The 15,742-nt window shown below is 34.8% G+C and overlaps 1 protein-coding gene and 1 long non-coding RNA gene across 4 annotated transcripts in view; both read right to left on the bottom strand.

The window, feature by feature from the left end:
* MCC (MCC regulator of WNT signaling pathway) overlaps nucleotides 1-15,742 on the bottom strand; it is a 219,108-nt gene that overhangs the window by 185,976 nt on the left and 17,390 nt on the right. The window lies entirely within an intron of this gene.
* LOC141499949 (uncharacterized) overlaps nucleotides 1-15,742 on the bottom strand; it is a 53,734-nt gene extending 37,992 nt beyond the window's left edge. The window contains exon 1 of the long non-coding RNA XR_012471802.1: nucleotides 1-15,742. This exon is cut by the window's left edge and continues 24,362 nt beyond it. This is a non-coding gene — a long non-coding RNA (uncharacterized LOC141499949).

Genomic DNA, 15,742 nt, shown 5'->3' with positions numbered 1-15,742 from the left:
TTTTTTTTTTAATTTCAGGCATGGAACTCAGGAGGTCAGGAAATTTATGAGGCTAAACCAGCTTGTCTTTGGCAGGAAATTCTGATGCTTCTGAACCAATCACAGAGCAGGTTGCTGAATTCAGGACCTAGCCCTATAGCAAGGAGAAGCGACACCATTATTTCTTCTTTCAAATCTCTCTCCAACTTCAAGTATAACACTATTCAGAAAGGGCCCCCAGAAGCATTTCTATATGTACTCTGGCCAAAGCTCTGGGGCTCTTGGCATCTAAGGGGGTGGGGAGGGAAAAATCAGACAGGGATAAAGGCCTGGAAACATTAGTTTCATAAAAGGTTTTTAGACTCAGGAAAATAAAGAGATTTAGAGTTGAGATTATTAGTTGCCATCTTCCTTTTTATAAAAATAAAATCTAGTTATTTTCCCAATTCTTTGCTATGTTCTCTCTTTCATATAATTTGGGAATTGATCCCTCTATACTCTCACAATTTTGGTGCCACTAGTTGGTTTGATTTAACTATTCTACTAAATATTTTTTTTATTACCAAACCATGGGGGTGGTGACTAATATTATTTTCAACAACAGCTGGTAATTAAACAGTATCTTACAAAGTGCTTTATGTAAATTATCCTATTTAATTTTTATATCAACCCTTCAAGGTGGGTAGAACAGGTTGCATTAATCTCATTTTTTTCTTTTATAAATAAGGAAATTGAAGTGTAGAGAGAATAAGTGTATAGCTAATAGCTATAAAAACATTTTAGAGTTATAATTCATACCCTTGGATTCAGGTCTTTTTAAACTATAAATATAATATCCTTTCCATTATACAATACTGCCACTAATGAATTTTAAAATGTAGTAGAAGGAAGAAATGAGTTTAGCAAAAGGAGAGAGGAGTGGTTTGACATATAATAGAAGACCCAAGGCAGGTATTTTAAAAGTATTTTTTTCAAGGTATTTTAAAGAATTCAAGAACATAAGATTTCTGAGGGAGAGTAATTGTTCAACTGTGTTAAGTGAAGCAAACAAATGAGAATGAATACTGAGGAAAAAGCACAAGTGAGTTACTGGAAATAACAAGTTGGCTCATCTCTTATCCTTATCTTGAAGGAGATAATGAGAAATAAAATGTTCAATAAATAGCATGGAAAGAAAGAGAATAAAGTCTGAATAATCTACACATAATCTAAAACTGTAAAATCAAAAAAGCAGTTTGGTGAAGAAGAAATGTTCTTTTGACTTATCTCCAAGCACCATTATTATTTGTATATAAATATGTGTAATACTTGCATGATGTGTTTCTGTCATGAACTCCAAAATGAAGGGCATATGTGGGATGTCTCAATTTGCAATGAATGTTTCTCAAGTTTCATATAGAGAGTGTGGACATCTACTCACTGTTTGAACTGTTTTACTCACCCCAAAAGTTACCTTCACCATGGTAGGTCTAACGATGTTTGTCCTGAGACCATGATATCAAGTGAGGTGATATCATGGCAAGCATATGACTTGGATATAAGTGAGGAGATACTTTGTTCTTACCAACCTCACTTTCTCCTATAGACCCATCTGGATCCAGTGGTCAAATATGAATCAGGACGACTGGGAATAATCTTGATCACCTTGCATCTAGAGCTAAGCTATTTGCCCAAAATCACACAGCTAGTAAGTGTCAATTATCTGAGCTTAGATTTGAACTCTGGTTCTCCTGACTCTGGTCAGTGCTCTATACACTTCACCATCTAGCTACTCCTGGATTTCCAGGGAGGACCTTTATCACACATGTACACTCAAGCTCTCTCAAGAGTCCTAGGGTTAACTTTGTTATTAATAAAATATACTCCATCAATTTACTTTTACATTCACATGGATACCAGTGCTTCCACTTACCGAAACTCAACAACTCCCAAAGATTTAATCTTAAACAAAAACATTTATCTAATATAGTAAAATAAATAATGCATAAGTGTAAGGGACTGTTGTGTGTGGGAGTACTAAGTAAACTTTTAACACCTGTTGTCCACAAGCACTAGGCATTGTTTGACTTGTAATTAGAGAATGCCTTGGAATTGGGAATGAAAAGGGGTATTTAAGCACTTGTATTTAGTTGAATAAATGGAGAACTTGTCAGAGAACTTTCCATCTCTGTCTCTGCCTCTTCAATGTTCGCCTGGTTAAAGGACAAGCTAGTCAGTAGGAACCCAACACATAAACATGGGTCACACACTCCCATCAATGCACTCAGTATTTGTGGGAAGAAGTAGACACACATGTACATGTGTACCTGATAGAGAAAATTCCATGTGTTTAATATTATTTGTTTGACATATAAACCTGCTTTTCTGCTAATTGCTGCCCTCTGCTTTCTCACTTCTTTCCAGCTAAGCAAATCTTCTCTTCTACTATTAAACGAAAAATGGTACTGAGGAAGAGTTTCATCAATGCACTCTGTATCTGTGGAAAAGAGTGGACATACATAAACATATGTGTATCTGAAAAATCCATGTGCTTGATATCATTTGTCTGAACTGCAGTCTTGATCTCATTTGTCTACCATATAAATCTCTTCTGCTAATTACTGCCCTCTAGTTTTCCACTTCTTTCCAGCTGAGTAAATCTTCTGTTCTATTAGCAAATCAAAAATGATGCTGAGGAAGTGTTGCATTATTAATTTGTTTAGCAATACCCCTGCTAGGTTCATCAGGCTGGCTAGATAGCCTAATCATCTATTTACTGATCAAGATTCTCTATCATTCAATCAACTTAGATCAAACAGATAAAAATGGCTGAAAAGTCTGTTTTGCCCTTCTATTTCTCCACTTCAAATTCAACATAATTTTATCAATTCTATCAAACTCTGGGAAGCATATACTTTATGAAAATGTTTTCCATGACTATACATGTATAGCAAACAGAAGATGTGGGGAGGGTGGGGGGGTGAAGGAGAGAATTTGGAGCTCAAAAGTGTTAAAAAATGAATGCTAAAATTGTTTTTACATATCCTAGGGAAAAATAAAATAATAAATTAAAAAAAAGAAAAAACTCTACAAAGTACTCAAAGAATAGCTAACAATGAAACTTCTCTAATGAAGTTAAGACTCTTGAATCAACCAGAAAATTGATAGTTGGAAGTCTTCTACCAACTACCTGCTCTGACTTCCACTTCCTTCACACATGAAATTAACAATCCTTTTTATCACCTCAATCATCAGTACTATTAAATTTCACTTAATTTTTCAACCTTACAAGTTTTAAAATAGTTACATGCAAATGAGCTGAGGGAAATGCTCAAGTTGTCATTTTGCAGTCTTAAAAGAAGTTAATAATCTACCTAGAGAAACTGTGTTTCTCCAAACTTAAATAGATTTATTTATTTATTTTAGGTTTTTGCTAGGCAATGGGGTTAAGTGGCTTGCCCAAGGCCACACAGCTACGTGATTATTAAGTGTTTGAGACCGGATTTGAACCCAGGTACTCCTGACTCCCGGGCCGGTGCTTTATCCACTGTCACCTAGCTGCCCCATTTTATTTCTGCCCTTCTAAACCCACCAAACCACCAACATATGCAAAAGGCAACAACCATTATAAAGTGATTCAAGTCTTTATATACAAGATCATTTTCTATTGCTGTCTATCTATAAACTTTATAATTTAACTGAAAAATGTTTCTTTAAACAGATTTTAGTAGTTTTTTTAATTAAGAATCTTTTCTAGGGGGCGGCTAGGTGGCGTAGTAGATAAAGCACCGGCCCTGGAGTCAGGAGTACCTGGGTTCAAATCCATTCTCAAACACTTAATAATCACCTAGCTGTGTGGCCTTGGGCAAGCCACTTAACCCTGTTTGCCTTGCAAAAAACAAAAATACTCTTTTCTTATTCCTTTCAAGCACCACTATTCTCATATGGAGGAGCAACAGTTTACCTCCTTTAAAAGTTGCTTTATTTATTTACGTGAAAGAAAAGTTTCTGCTCCTTTTAAGCACCAAACTGCAGTAGTCCAAAGGATAATATCTTAAAGGGCTTTAAAAAAATTTAGAATTGATCATATTTACCGATTAGCATAAAAGGATTAATCTCATGGACATTGGCTGGTTAGGGATAAAAGAAACAATGGAACCCGTACTCCAATTGGGTGGGAAGTCAGAACCAATTTCAATACGTGGAATCATAACCCAAACAGGAAAAAAAAATCCTAAAAACTTCTATAAAATTTCTAAATTCGAGAATCTAAAAAGTTTTACCTTTTCCCAAAATTGAAAATTTTTTTTCATTACAATAAAAACTCAATTAGTAGTGTGAACACTATTACCTATTGATAGAGAAATCTAATCTCTTTGAGTTTCTTTTCTTAATTTAAAAATTATCAAGAGGTTAGATAGATATCATCTAAGATTTTCCAAGTCACAATATTTCTAGGTTTAAAGAATTAAAAGATGAAGAACACATAATTAATGTGTGAATTTTTACCAAGAATCTGGTATCATTTACAAAGCTCAGGAAAAAAAAATCCCTTGCTGTTGTTAAATGGTCTTTAAATTAAGAATTTATGAAGCAAATTTCCTAAGAAATGAAGGGAAATATTTGCTAAGATGACATCAGGGGAATCTTAGCTTTTTCAAAGATGCAATATTTGAAATGAAGATATTTATCTAATGCTGGAAGACACATAATGGCTTTGTTATTTGGCAGAATTCCAAGCACATACTATCCACTTCCTACATTCCACAGTGAAACCTAGGTTAAGGGGGATGTTATTATATCCTGGTCTTTTGTAAATGGTTAGCTGATATTAAGAATATGTTCATATGTTAAATGGTATTGAGAGACAGAATTCATCAAAAGAGAGTAATAGCATTATAAACTCCAGACAATCAGGATTACTACCCTAGAAAGCTAGGGCAAGCACTAGGCATTTTCTAATGAATAAAACTATCAAGCCTACTGGAGTTTGGGTGAGCCCCAGAACTTTCACCTAATGTGAATTTTATTTTATTTATTATATAAAATTATGCATTTATATATACTTAAATATCAAAATAAATATGAAAGCTGAAATATTTTAAATGCCAGTAATGAAAAAGCTTTCTGAAAATGCTATATTTTAACATAACCAAAATTTCTCCCTCTTTCTCATCCCACTCAAGGAGCCATTACAAAAAATAAATATAATGCAAAGAGGAAGAAAAAGGAAAAGGAAAAGATATCAACAGAAGTGATCAATACATTGGAAAAAGTCTGAAAATGTGCAATGTACCACAATCTCAGATCTCCCACCTCTGTAGTGAAGGGATGTTTTCTTAATTCTCCTCTTTTGAGCCATACTTGTTCTTTGAAATTTTGAAACATTCACTTTGGTTGTTCTGTGATTCTTCTTTCTATTAACACTATTGTTGTCATGTATATTTCTTGTTGGCTTTGCTTATTCATTCTCCCTCAGTTCATGAAAATCTTTCTGCTGGTAGGTCTGCCTGGCAAGTCTCTCCTTGACTCTGTCCTATCCCCCTATTGATCTATCCAAGTGATTTTCCTCAATGCAGGTCTGATCATGACACTTCCCTACTTAGTAATTAACTCCAGTACCTGCCTATTGCCTCTTTGGGTAAATAGAAAACACTCTGACATTTAAAGTCTTTCATAGGCTAGCCCTCTCTTACCCATACACTTTTACCTACTCCCCACACAAACTCTTCAATCTCCAGGCATTTTCTGACTGTTCCCCATGCATGGAAAGTTCTCTCTCCTCTAGCCTGACATTCCTGGCTTCGGTTATGTTTCACCTAAAATCCAATGATCTACATCTACATCTTCAGCCTTCCCTTTGTTAATTATTTCCTATTTATTTTGTATATAGTTTATTTTGTATAGATTTCCTTTGCATAGATTGTGAACTTTTTGAGGGCTAAAACTATCTTTTTTGCCATTTTTTTTTTGGTATCACTAGTGCTTAGCATTTTGTCAATTTGTAGGCATTTAATAAGTTAAACACTGATTATTGATTGAAAGTCACAATTACATTCATTACATTAACTGCATTCATATTGTAATCTTGTTTAACTATTCCCAAATGATGAACACCTACTTTATTTCTAAATCTTTGCTACAACAGTAAGTGCTGCTACAAATATTTTGGTATATATATGAGGATTTTTTCCCTCTTAACAATGGAATATTTATGTCAAAGGACTAGTCTAAAAACCTAAGATTCCCTATATATTTCTTTAGTTCTTAGAAGTAGTTACTAGGGTGTTAACCCAATCAGTCTTATCACCAGAGAAACCAAAGATGGGCTAAGATCTTTTTCAGTGGAAGAAGTGTCCACATTACCTGGTCACAAATAGTGATTATGTATCTAGTACATAATGATGCTTAAACTATTCATTACATTTCTCAAGGTCTAGTTCTAATACCATTGCCACCTTCTACATGAAGCATTTCCTAATCCCCCACCTCCCTTCCAGTTGCTAATACACTTTCTACTAAAACTACTTTGTATATCTGATTATGCATGCCTATGTGTACATGACTTTCTCAATTAAGGTCAAATTCGCTTTCACTTTTTTGTTTTTGCATCCCTAGTACTTAGTAAGTACTTAATAAATACCTATTTGCTACAAAACAGTCAAATCTTTGAAGTGGAAGGGAAATCAGAAGTCTTTCAGGTAAAATCCTTAATTCTCTCTACAACAGTCATATCATCCATCCTAGGTTTTAACAATTCAATGGATGGGAAACTTATATCTTAAGAGGCTATTCATTCTAATTTTGAACAGTTATGATACTTAATTTTATTTACGATTTTTGTTTCCACAGCACCCAACAACCCCACTCCATATATAGATATAGATATATGGATATATAGAGATATATATCCATATATCTATGTAAACTTTTTAAATCTACCTAATAATGATTGTGATTGAGAGAGTACATGCTATTACCGACTTGATCAGAATTAACAGAAACAAATTCTAGCATTTCATAGACATCTATCTTAACTCATACCTGAAAAAAATCCCTGCCATTATATGTGACAAACCCAATTAATTAGTTCAACTCTATACTGTCTCCTTCACTTGAGTCCCTTGTCCCCTTAAACTATCACTGATCCCACTACCTTATGACTTCTTCCTCTCAATCTATTAAACAAAGCTGATACATAACAAAACTATTTTCTGAATGCACTACAAATTTATGTTAAATGACCTCAATTCAGTTCTCAATGCAGCAATCCAGTTTTTTATGACTCACATTATCCTACTCAATATAGTAGTTTTTCCAAAATTTTTCATTTGCCCTCCCACTTTCATGTTTCCCAATTTATTAACTGAGCATCAGGTAATATATTTCACTGGAAAAACTGAGGCCATTTGCCAAGAACTCCCTCTTCTCCTCTCCTTCATCTCACATAACTCAGATGCCTTCTGATACTATTTCCTTCATTCCTGTCTCACATGAAGAAATGTTCCTTTTTGCCAGTAAATGATCCCTTTCTCCTTTCTCACCAGCAAAATGCCCTATCATTCCCAGTCTCTCAACAATCTTTAATCTCTCCTTGTCTACTGACTGCTTTACTGCTATCATATACATGTCTTTCGATTCTCAAAAAAACAAAAAACATTCACTTAACCCATCCACTCTCTCTACCTATCAGGTCTGTTATAATCAGTGGGGTTATCACTTCCTTTCTTTTCATTCCCTTTTTATCCCTCTACAATCTTGCTTCCAACTTCATAATTCAACAAAAATTGCATTCCCCCAAGTTACTCACGATTTATTAATTGGCAAATTAAATTACCATTTCTTAATCCTCATCCTTCTTGACCTCTTGTAGTTTCTAATATTCTACACTCTAGGATGTTGGGTTCTTTACCTATCTGATTCCTTCCTCTCATTCTCCTTTGTTAGATCTTAACTCATAGCCCCATAAATCTTCCCCTCTTTCTCACTTCCCTATTATCATCAGTCTCCCAACTAGACTTGGAGTCACGTTCAATCCTCATTCTCCTAACCCACCCCACCTCCATTTCCAATCTGTTCTCAAATGTTGGGAGCCAGGGTCTCTAAGCTGCTTGACAAAGTCTTGGCAAGAAGACTCAAGGCAGTCACACTGCCTGATGGAACAACATTTCTAGGACTAATATTGATTGCAAAACTTACTCATCCTAATAGTGGAATGGCGATAAAGGAAGGATTCCAGAGAAATTCCTTGAATAAAACAAATTGTGAACTCTGTCCAAATTTAACAGGATTGCCTCCCCCCGAGGCATATAAAAGTTTCCAACATTATGAAATTTCTGGAAAACCCAACACTGGGAATTCTACGGAGACATCAGAATATATACAGGGAAAACAGATACAAGATAGGTTAGGTAGAATTCCTGGGAAATCAACAGTTTTGCCCCCCTTATCATATACAGGAATATATGATAAGGATGGTGAAAGACTAGTTAGTATAGGTGACTGATATGTGAACCTTAACAGCCTGAGTTTATTGGGAAAGAATAAAAAAGTCACAGAAACTCTTGTTTCTACCAACAAGGGCTGAAAGGAAATTGGTTATTGAAGGAGTCAATGGATGGGTGGACAAACACAACTTCGATTACTATAGGTTGTTAAGGGAGCGTATCAAAAAACATTATATACAGAAACATAAAAAAAATTCCATTAAATTGCTTAATAACTTTAAATGAATTAATAATTTTACAATATAGCATCAAACTAGGCAGCAGACAGGTTGAGGTCGTCATGGTCTGAGCAGGGATAAAAATTAATTAACTACATGATTGATGATCAAACTTGTAACCACATGAAATGTATGATTGATAATGAAATTTGTAAACTTTTGTAAACAAGGAAATGATTTTACCTTGCTTATTTGATGCTTATATGATTCTGAGACTATAAAAATAAATCTGAGCAGCAGTCAATCAACCTGCTTCTGCCTTCAAACCCTTGCATTGACTAAATTCCTTTCGCAGATTCTATCAGAAAAGGTTCCAAGGACCCCTCGAAGGATGGACCCCCGCACTCAAATTCTGTCAATTTCAAGATGTGCACCAGGGTGAGAGAGGAGCAATCTTGCATAGGTTGCAGCATAGACCAGGTCCCAGCAAAACCGGAGAAGATCACCTTGAAATCATTGAATTAGTAATAGCAGCAACTGCTTCTGGAACTTTCAGCCCACAGATGGTAAGAAGAGGTCAAAAAACTGCACAGAAGGGTTTTTTGTGGGGGGTTTTTTGCAAGGCAAATGGGGTTAAGTGGCTTGCCCAAGGCCACACAGCTAGGTAATTGTTAAGTGTCTGAGGCCAGATTTGAACTCAGGTACTCCTGACTCCAGGGCCAGTGCTCTATCCACTGAGCCACCTAGCTGCCCCAACATCTTTAAGATTTGCAAAGAAACTTATTCATCTTATTCCTTTGATTTTTTTTTACATTTGCTACCTTTAATGCCATTTGGAAAATACTCTCAAATTTAGATGAAAAAGTAGAGAAATAAACCTTGTTCTACTATAATAGCCATCGGATTAGTTATAAACCTTGTGAACAGTGAATTTTGCCCTTCTAACTTATATGGTCTGAGAGAGAGAGTGTGTCTGTGTGTGTGTCTGTGTGTGTACACACACATGCACGCACCTTATGTACACCTCTGTTATTTTCTTCTACATCTTTAAGAACAGAGTTGGGTGAACTCACCATTCATTGGATCAATTTATCTATTTTTTAATGTTTTAAAATTTTCATTCAAAGACAAAGAGATACATAAGAGATAATTTTTATAAAGTGTTCATCAGATTTGGTAGGGGTGTTTTTTTCTATGTGTTTTGTTTTCTTTTGTTTTTTTTCTCTGGTTGGGGATAATATAGACTACTACCAGTTTAATACAGTTGAACTAGCCCTTTGGACTGTCAAGAGGAGTTGCTTCCATCAAGATTGTTCATCTCATAATGTTGTTGAGTGTACATTGTTCTCTTGGCTCTACTCCCTTCACTCAACATCTGATCCCGTAAGTCATTAAGTTTTTCTCCAGAGGTCTATCATATCTAAGTTTTCTAAGATTTCATTCATGTTCTTAACTTCCTTCTTTTTATTTTGTAGTTAGATTTATCTAGTCCTGAGAGAGGGAGTTTGAGGTCTCCCACTATTAAAGTTTAGCTGTCTATTTCTCCTTGTAATTCACTCAGCTTTTCCTCTAGGAATCTGGATGCTATACCACTAGGTACATGCTTCAGTAATGATATAGCTTCATTACCAACGGTGTACTTTAAGAAGATGTAGTTTCCATTCTTATCCCTTTTAATGAGATTGATTTCAGCTTTACTTTGTCTGAGATTAGGATTCCTACCTCAAATATTTTTTCTACTTCTGCTAAGGCTTAATATATTTTGCTCCAACCTTTTGCCTTTTCCTGTGTGTATCATTCTGTTTCAAATGTGGTTTTTTTTTTTTTGCAAGGCAAATGGGGTTAAGTGGCTTGCCCAAGGCCACACAGCTAGGTAATTATTAAGTGTCTGAGACCTGATTTGAACCCAGGCACTCCTGACTCCAAGACTGGTGCTTTATCCACTGTGCCACCTAGCTGCCCCTCAAATGTGTCTCTTGTAAACAATATATTGTAGGATTCTGGTTTTTAATTCATTATACTATTCACTTCCATTTTATAGGGCATTCACATTTACAGTTAAGATTACTAATTCTGCATTTCCCTCCATGCTATCTTTCTCTGTTTATATTTATCTCTTTCCTTTCCTATTATTCTTACTCACCAAAATTTTAGTACCTTTTCCCTCTGACTTTTCTTTTACGTAATTTAACTTTCAGTTTATTTTCACTTATACCTTCATTGGATCAATTTAGCAATTTAAAAAGGGTGCTTACGAAAAACTCCCTTAATTTGTAAACAAGACAAAAACTTGCCATATTTTGTAGAATTTTTTTTTTAATTTTTCCCTGGTTATACATAAAAACAAGTTGTAATATTTATCTTCTTCCTACTGAGAAAGCAAGCAATTTGATATAGATTAAAAAATGTATAGGGGTCAACTGGAGTTGAGAGGACCTGAGTTCAAATCCATCCCCACATACTTGCCTAGCTTGGGCAAGAGTCACTTAGCCCCATTGCCTTAAATTAAAAAAAAAATTAAAGAAAATGTGTACTCATGCAAAACATTTCCATGATAGTCATATTATGAAAGAAAACATAGACCCACTTACAAAAACACACTTCAATCTGTATTCATATACCATTAGCTCTTTCTCTGGGTGAGTTCTATTTATCATAAATTACAGTTGTCTTGGATTACAGCACTGCTAAGAAAAATCAAAGTCATTCCCAGGTGATCATCTTACATATTGTTGTTTCTTTGTATACGGTACATTGCATCTGCTCATATAAGTCTTTCCAGGTTTTATGGAGGGCATTCTACTCATCATTTCTTAAAGCAGAATAACCATTACATCACAATCACATACAGCAACTTGTTCAGTCATTCCCCAACTGCTGGGCATCCCCTCAATTTCCAATTCCTTGCTACCAGAAAAGGGTTGTCATAAAAATTCTTATACATATATATTCTTTTCTTTTCTGTTTTTCATCTTTTAGAATACAGACCCCTAGTAATTTAGTATCCAGTGATCTGTGTATAATATACAGAAAACACTTAAGTCTTTCCACATCCACAAATTCATTCATTTCTAAGGCAGAAGTACAATTCCAGTCTTCATGTTGCAACTAAATTTTCAATTCACAGATCATGAAGCCTCTGGAAAACTGTACTGTACACTGGAGAGAGAATAATAGGTTTGACCTCATGGACTCCAGTGGGCCTACAACTGCTCTATAATGAGGCTGATCCTCTTAAATGTCCATTTAAGCCAGCTTTCAAATTCAAAAAAAAAATAAATAAGAGGTATAATACTTGACAGGACAATTGTGAGAAAATAACATCATTAAAACAAATAAAGGGAACCTCAAAAGTCAAGTTATAACCCATGATAAGAATATTGAACCATCAGGGTAATTTTCTAAATAAAATTACTTTTGTAGTACATTGGCTACCTAGCATAAAACTCCAAGCTTCTCAATTAATTGAATTCAATTCAATTTAGTGTTTACAATGTTTCTAAGTAAAATGTACTGGGTAAACAAAGACAAAAAAAATAACTCAGTCAGTCCCTTCCTTCAAGGGGCATGCCTTCCTTCAAGGGGCATGCTCAGAGTTGTCACTGTCATCTCTGTCCACAGCATAAGGCAGCACAAGTAATTTCCTTCAAATTCACAATGGACAAAATTGACTAGGCATCACCTTCAAGGAGAATTAAAAGAAGCCATACAGATTTGACTTCAGCTTTAAATTTATAATGCAAAACTGCATTTACAAAGTCAGTTAGAAGTAACACATTAGATCTACAAATGAATTAAAAGATAATCTAGGGGCGGCTAAGGCTAGGTAGGGGCAGTGGATAAAGCTGGCCCTGGAGTCAGGAGTACCTGGGTTCAAATCTGATCTCAGACACTTAATAATTACCTAGCTGTGTGGCCTTGGGCAAGCCACTTAACCCCATTTGCCTTGCCAAAATCTAAAAAAAAAAAATAAAAGATAATCTAGTCAAACTCCTTGACTTAACAAAGGAAGAAACCCAAGCCAAGAAATGAAGTCACTGTCTCAAAGTAATAAAACAGTCCAATATTTAAGGATTTCTCAGAGACAAAGAAAAAGTTATCACAACAACATTAAAGAAATCACTCTCAAAATCTTAAATGATAAATTTGACAGTCAAAATAGAAATGTATAAACATACAGCTTTTACAAACTGCATAACTTTGCATTTCTAATAAGATTAGATATTTGACTCTTTTGCAATGACTAAGATCTATCACTTCCTTTAAATAATTTTATTACTATGTATGATGTGTAAAAATCTTCAGGAACCTAAGATTAAGTGTCTCACTAAAACAGTGATAGTCAAAGATCTTGAAGAAAATGTAAGTTCTCAAAAAAAAAAATGTAAGCTCTCCTATTCTAATAGATAAATGTAGATCTTAAGACTTCTGAAAAAATTTCAAAACCAAAATTCCTGAAATAATTTTTAATTTTAAATAATGAAATATTCCTTTCCCATATGCCAATCCCCCCAAAATGACATATTTATCTTAGAAAAGAGGTATCAAAATTCAATTTTGTGGGTTCTCCTAATTATATAAAAAATATATAAACGGGGGCTGCTAGGTGGCGTAGTGGATAAAGCACCGGCCTTGGAGTCAGGAGTACCTGGGTTCAAATCCGGTCTCAGACACTTAATAATTACCTAGTTGTGTGGCCTTGGGCAAGCCACTTAACCCCATTTGCCTTGCCAAAAAACCTAAAAAAAAAAAAAAAAAAAAAAATATATATATATATATATATATGTATGTAGAATATATAAAGAAATTGAGTGCATAAGTCTATTCATACAAGCACAGTTATGTTTAATTCAATCCAGTTCTATTCCATCCCCAAACCTCAAAAAACAGAACTTATTTCTTACTTAGAAAAAGCTCTTAATAATATCAAAGGTAGTAAGAGAAGTACTCTTCTAATGAATAGTAATAATTTTAATCCCAGTTCATGAAATGAATGTCTGTGGCTAAAAATATATTTAATGTAATATTCAGTAGCAATAATATATCAGAGGAGTAATTAATCTTCAACACCATTAAACAAGTGGAATATTTTTGTTGTATTAAAAATAGTCTTATAACTTATGATGGAAAAATGTTATCTACCTCCAGCAAACTGATGAACGCTGAATGTATAATGAAGGATTTTTTAAAATTTTCTTTATTTTTCCTAGATTTTTTTGTAATATAACATGGAAATATATTTTATATGAAAAAAGCTATTCTTCCCTTAAATTCTCTTTATGTGCCTAATAAGAGGGAATACCTAAATAAGTCATATGTAGATGATTTTACATGTATTAGAATACTCTAAGAATAATATCTTGGCTTTGGTACAGAATTTTTGCTCTTTAAGTAATTTAGGTAAGGATTCTACTTTTGTTCTTTAAAGATACAAACTCAGTCTAAGAATATTTCTACTTCATCAATTCATAATAATTTACATTTATTTCATTGTTTATAAAGTACTTTTCTCTCAACCATTCCATGGAGTAGAAAGTACAAATAATGTATCCATTTTACAAACAAGGAAACATAGCTTAGAGAAAGAGACTACTGAGTTTCACAATAGATGTTAAATTCTAGATTGTAACCTAAACCTAAATCTCCCTAACTTCAAGTATTGCACTCTTTATCTAATCTGTACTTAAGACTTTCACAAACAGAAGATAAGTTTTTTCTTTTGTGTCTATATATCCAGACTTGCAATTTTATAAATAATGTTATTTTTATGGAAACTTCGATTCATGTGCATCAACAAATCAGTCTTAGATAGTTGTCTAGGACACTGAAAGGTTAAGTGACCAATTCAAGTCTTCCTAACTTCAAGACTAGCTTCATTCACTACTTATTTTGTCTTTTTCAAGAAATTAAAACAAGACCCTTCAGCCTCTCCCCAAAGGGCAAATTTTCCAGTGCCTGACCTCTGCCCAGGGACCCTGAGACTGAATTTAAGGAGATTTTGAGAGTGGCTTGGTCTCCCTTCCCAGACTTCTGAGCCTGACAGCTGAACTGCCATGGTTAATTAGCAATACACAAGGCATTCCCTTAATCTCTTCTTAACTTTCCTATTACTTTCTTTTGTGTTGTAATTTCTTTTAATAAATCTCTATTTTCTTTTTAGACCTGCATTCCCGGATAAAAGAGTAATTCTTCACTGTGGAAAATCAAATACAGCTACACTTTGGTGAGACAGCCAGGATAATCTTTGCCTTGACCTGGGAAACTATATCAAGCTCCTTAGGTGAGACCATACCCTTCCCCCCCCCTTTTCAGATCCAAGATTTCTAGAAAGGTAGGGAAAATTAAATTGGACTTTTTTAGCCTCCCTTCTTATTTATCTGTTCCTTTTCTTTTGCCCCTTGGGGTACTGCGAGATGGTTGAGTTGGGTTTTAAGGGATCAACAGAGGTATTGGGCCAGACTTGGCCACAAGCTGACCCCATTTGGAAGTGTTTTGCAGCCCTTATGTGGGTCTGCCCTGTGTTTTGTATGTCAGACTGAGCGGTGAAGGCAGTGATGAGGTTTTGAGCCCAATGTAGAGTGTGGGTTGTTATAGAAGCATTTTTGGCTGTAGGTACAATTAGCATGTTGTTTATCTAGAAGTTTAGGAGAATTAAAACATGGGAAAAATTTATTTGGTCCTGAAGACTTCCCTCCCAGGTCAGGTGATATTTCACTGGAAGGAATTAGATTTGCAGGTTTTAAAAAAGAAACATCTCATTAAATCCTGCACACAGAATTGGCCTGGGTATGACCTAAAAGGAGATGAAAAATCGTCAATTCATGGCACTCTGAAACATGAAGTTATCATAGAATTAGAATTTCGCAGAAGGACAAGGAGAATTACAGAAGCTAGCTGTATTCAAACTTTTATGGCATTAGTAAACCACCAAGAACTTTTCATAAAAGGAAAAGTATTAGTGACAAAATCTGCACTAAATGAGGAAAACTTAGAACAGACAGATATCCTTGATGACCCAATGTTATACAGGGTCCCTACTCCAGCTGCACCCCCACAACTCCAGCAGTTCCCCAAATTCCAAATGCACCCCAACTGTAGCTCTCCAAACTCCAGTGGCTT

Source organism: Macrotis lagotis, chromosome X, assembly GCF_037893015.1.
Source record: "Macrotis lagotis isolate mMagLag1 chromosome X, bilby.v1.9.chrom.fasta, whole genome shotgun sequence".
NCBI classification, from domain to species: domain Eukaryota; kingdom Metazoa; phylum Chordata; class Mammalia; order Peramelemorphia; family Peramelidae; genus Macrotis; species Macrotis lagotis.
The sequence above is the reverse complement of the archived record's forward strand: the minus strand, read 5'-3'. Positions and strand labels throughout refer to the sequence as shown.